At 37.1% G+C, this 5,657-nt stretch overlaps 1 long non-coding RNA gene and 1 pseudogene across 1 annotated transcript; both read left to right on the plus strand.

Moving 5' to 3' along the window:
- The first annotated feature begins 744 nt into the window (after positions 1-744).
- On the plus strand, positions 745-3,174 carry LOC113349308. Its single transcript, XR_003360071.1, has 3 exons — positions 745-1,911; positions 2,162-2,278; positions 2,383-3,174. It is a non-coding gene; the product is annotated as an uncharacterized LOC113349308 (long non-coding RNA).
- Positions 3,175-4,241: 1,067 nt separating this feature from the next.
- On the plus strand, positions 4,242-5,388 carry LOC113352104 (annotated as a pseudogene).
- The last annotated feature ends 269 nt before the right edge of the window (positions 5,389-5,657 follow it).

A 5,657-nucleotide genomic window follows, 5' to 3' on the forward strand; every position in this document is an offset into this window, starting at 1 on the left:
CATTATCAATTGCAGTAGATTAGAACAAAAAACTTACAGTTTTATCAGCCCCTTCTTCTCCAAAATAAATTAACAGTAGATACTGAATGGATTCAACCCTATAAATAAAGAAGGCGGTTGCATTATGATTAAAAAGGATTTCAATTTTGCAAATCGTATAATAATCCATTGATTCCATTCTGAATTTGTACCAACAGGAGACACAATATTTGGCTGAAATCTCTCTAGAGAATACGAGAGAAAGGAAATAACGAGATAAAAAAAAGGAGATGACGAGAGAATATGATAGAAAGGAAAGTAAAATCTCTGATTAAGACCAAAAGGAGACTAATTTTGGCAGAAAATTTTGATCTCTCTAACCTAGAGTTCGGAGGAGATAACAAGAAATGAAGAAAGAATGAAAAATTATGAGAAAAAGGGAAAGAATAATGAAAAAATAATATACGTATATTATAATTTTATTTTTAAGCATATAATATTTAAAGGGTTATTCCGCACGCCGGATACTTAAACAGGCTATCGGGTAAGCAGACAGGCCGGGTAACTAAACAGGCTACCAGACAGGTGAACAGGCTGGGCTCTAATTTTTGAACAAAGATCCGAGTCCGCACACTTAAAATTATCGGGCAGGCCGGGCTAGCCCATGACAGGCTATCCGGCGCCCATGGGCTCCTTCGGACCCAGACGGTATATGGCAGGTAGCAGGCTTCCGGGCATTTTGTACACCCCTAAACCAGTATTTGGTTCTTCCTTCTTCTCTGTCTCTCTACATGAATGGCTTAATGGCTCAAACTTATTAACACCTGTTCACTCAACCAAAGTTCAGATTATACACTTTCCCCTTTCCTTGTTTCTTCCTCTTTCTCTTTTACTTTTTCTCTTTCAGAAAAGAATCGATGAATTGAATCCAAAGTTCAGATTTTTAGCTATATTTTTGGGTTACTCTAATGTATTTCCGGATTGGGTTTTTATTATCTAGGTAATCGATCTAGACTTTGATTAATATCCCCAAAGTTGGATATTTCTATAGAAATCAGTTTTGAAGTTAATCTGTTTTTTAGGGTTAGCTTAGTGATTAAAAATCATAAATATTTGGGATTTTGAAGAGGGTTTGTAGGAGTAGTGATTAATACTCACCATTACCAGGTTGTTTCAATATCTAACGCTTACAAAATTATCACCATTACCAGGTTGTTTGTAGTAGTAGTAATCATTCACAAGTTAGATGGTTCAAAAGGCGGTTTTTGGATTACTAAAGATTCATTTGTTCAAGATCATTCACCAGCAACAACACCTCCATTACCACTTCTTCCATCATTATCAAGTGAGGAAGATTTAAAAAGGGTTGGATCATTGAAACACTACATGTCAACTCAATACCAATTTACAGTTTTAGAATGATGTAAATATAGAAGGGGGCAAGGAATTTGGATATCCTTCCCTGTGTTTTGATCAGTTGTCTAACAAATGGATGCAGAATTTATATCAATGTGTCTAAGGAAGTTAGTTTAGTCAGAATTCATTGAGTACGGCTAATGCAAATTTATGTAATGGGTCATTGATAAACACATTGGGTTAAGAGGGAAAACCTTCTAAACAAATTAGCGGTACACCAGGCAGTGGTCTTGGCGGAAGAGTTGCTTGGTGTTTAACTGATTAGACCAAAGTTAGAGGATGTCTGGGCAGGTGATAGATATGGTTGGTCCGAGTTAGATAAGGCGGGAGTTATGGTAGTAAAGGTGGGACAACCAGTGGTGAGACGGTTTTTGGTGGTGACGACGGCTTAAAATTGTGGTAAAAGGGTTTCTTGAGGTTAATGGGAGTGTTTTTAGCCAAAGGAAGCGAGGATGGTCATAAGGCAGAGGAGAATCTGGATTCTGGAGGCAGCATTAAGATTCTAGCTCATAACATGTAATGTCTTATCTCTTTTCAGACTTCAGCTTAACTGCCAATTGCTTCTGATTCTTTTTTGTTGTTTTCGTTTGACTGTGTATCCAGCACATAATAATAGTTTTCACGAGTATAAATGTCATTTTAAATCATGCAACTATCCGGGTTTAGTGTCTATCAGTATGACATACTGCTTTAATAACATATTAGACACGCATTTACTAAGAATGCTGTATTTCTTATCTGAATCATCCTATTTGGTCAAATTCAGGACGAGAAATGGCAAGATAAGTAGTGCCTCCAGGGTAAAAGTTTGGCTGGAGGCACTGGTGGCAGAGTGCCGTTAATGTCTACAGCAGGCTCAATGAGCCAGATATATTGGTCCATGGTGAGAGTGAGATTATGTTCCTCTGCTGATCTATCTTTTCTCTATACATGTTGGTGTAGACAATGTTTTATCTCAATTACAATCTTCTAAGTTCGTACTTGTAGGAGGAAGAAGCTATGGTTGCCAGAAAATTCTGGTGCTGCTGGTACACTCTATGATGCTGTTCTCCAAAGCCTTTTTATTTGCAATCGCAGCATGTCAAGTCAAATGATACACTTCTTCTCAAGTTTCCTAATCAGCCACGTTGGAGAAATATCTAGGACATTTCAGCAGTATGCTCGAATGCGAATCTAAGACCTGGAGATCCGATTGAACCACAACGTCTTATTGTCTCTCTGTTTCATAGCATCAATGTAAGCTTTCTCTCTTTAATCATTTCTTTTCAATGGCCGATCGATTGTTTTTTATTGGTTCGATGTTTCACCAGGTCCGTTCTATTAATTTCAAACAAAAAGTAAATAAAAGTGTTGAACCAATCCAGTTTAGGGAGCTAACTGAGCTTCCTCAATTGAGCATTTTGTATATTTTTATGTGGTATATCAAGTAGAAGATACAATTAACTGTAGCAACCATGTTGATTTTCCTTATTGTGTTTTTGTGCGGTGTTTCATGACCAACTCTTTCATTGTTTATCAAGCTTCTAGAAGTTTTCCAATTGTAGTTTCATGACCGTTCTTTCTTATATTGGTACATCACAATAGTTTTTTGGACTGGGAATTGAATATAAGGGCTCTTCGAGACATTTTATGAGGTTGCTCTTGCCTTAGTCATTTAGTTACCTGTAGATCTTGAACAAAATCGATAACCTTACCCCTTTCTTATGATATCAGAGATTATTTCTTAGATTCAAGTGTTTGTCTCCCATTTGGCTTTGGTTGAACCTCACACTACTGTATCTTTTTCACAGTTAAAATTTCTAATATTAGATGGTGAAACCAGTTATATCAGGCATTCCCCACTGGCACCTTAAAGAATGTCAGCGGATCTGATAAATCCCTTTGTCATCAATGCCATCCTTTTGAGCTCCCTCATGGTGCCCTATACATAACTACGCGAGGTATTGCTAATGCTGATATCTTATATTATATTTCTACTAGAATTAGCCAAAATATTCTGGTTTTATTAAAGAAGGAACTCCTTTATCCCTCTATGTCTCTCTTTAGTTGGTTCCCAGGCTGTTTCCAAACTTCCTGTTATTTCTTGTAACAGCTAGTGTTGCTGAAACTCCCTGTCCTTACAGTTGTGTTTCTCATAGAGCCTAGATGGTCTTAGGCATGTCCTAGTCAAGAGACTGATGACACCAGCTTAGCATCTAAATCCCAGAAAACCCTCATTTTATTTTGCATACATCTTTGTAATTCATTCATATTATGAAAGAAAGGCGCATTTAGGCTCCAATTATCAGTTCCCCGTCTAGTGGTATATATTCCGGAAGTTGGAAGGATCGTCTCTCTTGTATAGAGATTATAAAAGAATATCACATATATATCTACCTTTTGACATTAGCAACCAACCATCTTTTGAAGAACGAATTGTAGCACCTGTTACCATTGCAGAGCAGTTCATGAAATATTTTCTGTTATCATGCATCGGATTTTTGAATTTATATAGACGGCATCTTTATCTCAAGAAAATCATCCTCCATGAGATTCCACTTTTAATTGATGGTTGCCATTGTTTCGAAAAATTCAATAATGAGATGAATCTCAGCCAACACGTGGAATAATCATAGATTGGTTGTTGGTGTAGCTCTTTATCTTTTTAAATTTTGTGGTTACATAGAGGGAGCCTTGAAATATTAGGGAAACCATTTGAAATGGTCGACCTTATTAGAGTGATTTCTAAAAGTGGAAATATGGTCACCAGTCATGTCTCTAGATACTTGTTTCCTGCAGCTGCATGTTCTTCTCATAATAGTTCTGCTTCATTATTTGAGAATTCCTCTGTTTAATTTTTGTTTCTTATGGTTATTAGTCTTGGTTGTTTACAAGCTCATTCTTCAATTTTTCTGCTTTCCATCAGTTGCATGTTAATCTTCCTCGCAATCCATAGTGAAGTTTCATTACAGTAAATTTGGCTAATAGAAATTTTCCTAATTTGAATCCGAAGCTTGTTCTTCGCAATTTGCAACGTAGCAGAAACTGCGGATAAAGTGCACTCACTTAATGAAATACTAGCTTCTGAAATACTTGGCGGTAATCTTGTTAATGTGGAAATAGCTGCTTCTTGCTATTGTTTCTTTTTGTTTACTTGTGTAAATCAACTTAATATAAATGTTTAATAATCAGGATTTTAACAAACAAAGTAATCGATGCTAATGATGGAAGCCACTTCCTCTCTATCAAAAAGCTCTTTGTGGTTTGACCGCTGGAGCTATTGGTGCCTCTGTTGGTAGTCCTGCAGATTTGGCACTTACCCGTATGCAAGCTGATTATACATTACCACAAGCACAGCGTCGGAACTATAAAAAGGCATTCCATGCACTTATGCGTATCATTGCTGATGAAGGAGTTCTTGCACAATGGAAAGGATCTGGTCCTACTGTAGTCAGAGCAATGGCTTTGAACATGGGCATGCTTGCTTCGTATGATCAAAGTGTAGAACTATTCAGGGACACGATCAGTTTATCTGAAGCTAGCACTGTAGTTGGTGAGATCAATCATCCCTATTGTTTCTTTCTTTCCATTTCAATTATTACTGCGAGTGGTAAATTTCTATTGCAAAGAAGAACTTTTAATATAAGAAATCCCTGTTCTCCCTGCAGGAGCGAGTGCTGTTTCTGGATTCTTTGCAGCTGCTTGTAGTCTTCCTTTTGATTATGTGAAGACCCAGATACAAAAAATGCAACCAGATGTACATGGAAATTATCCTTATAGTGGTTCTCTTAATTGTGTCTTAAAAGACTTTAAAAGCTGGGGGGTCCATTCAAACTCTGTTTTAAATTCAGTTGCTTCTTACCAGATGTCATGTTTCCCGATTCCTGACTCTATTTTAAAACAATTAGATACGCTCCAGCGTAAATATTGGTGGGCCATCACCCAAAAAAGAGGGGTTTAAACCCTAAAGCATGGAAAGGTCTGTGTCTTCCCGAAAGACATGGTGGTATGGGTTTTAAAAGTTTCCGTAAATTTAATTTAGCTATGCTTACAAAAATGGCATGGAGGCTGGTTACTAAACCTCAGGCTTTATGTTCTCAAGTTTTGAAATCGAAGTATTTCCCAAAGCATAAACCGTTACATACAATTGCTAGGAAGAAGGGTATTTGGGTTTGGAATGGTATAACTAGAAGTTTAAAAATAGTTAGGAAATATCACATATGGGAGGTGGCTAATGGTCAGGATATAAGTATTTGGCAGGATGATTGGGTGGATATAAAGCC

Source organism: Papaver somniferum, chromosome 2 (genome assembly GCF_003573695.1).
Source record: "Papaver somniferum cultivar HN1 chromosome 2, ASM357369v1, whole genome shotgun sequence".
NCBI classification, from domain to species: Eukaryota; Viridiplantae; Streptophyta; class Magnoliopsida; order Ranunculales; family Papaveraceae; genus Papaver; species Papaver somniferum.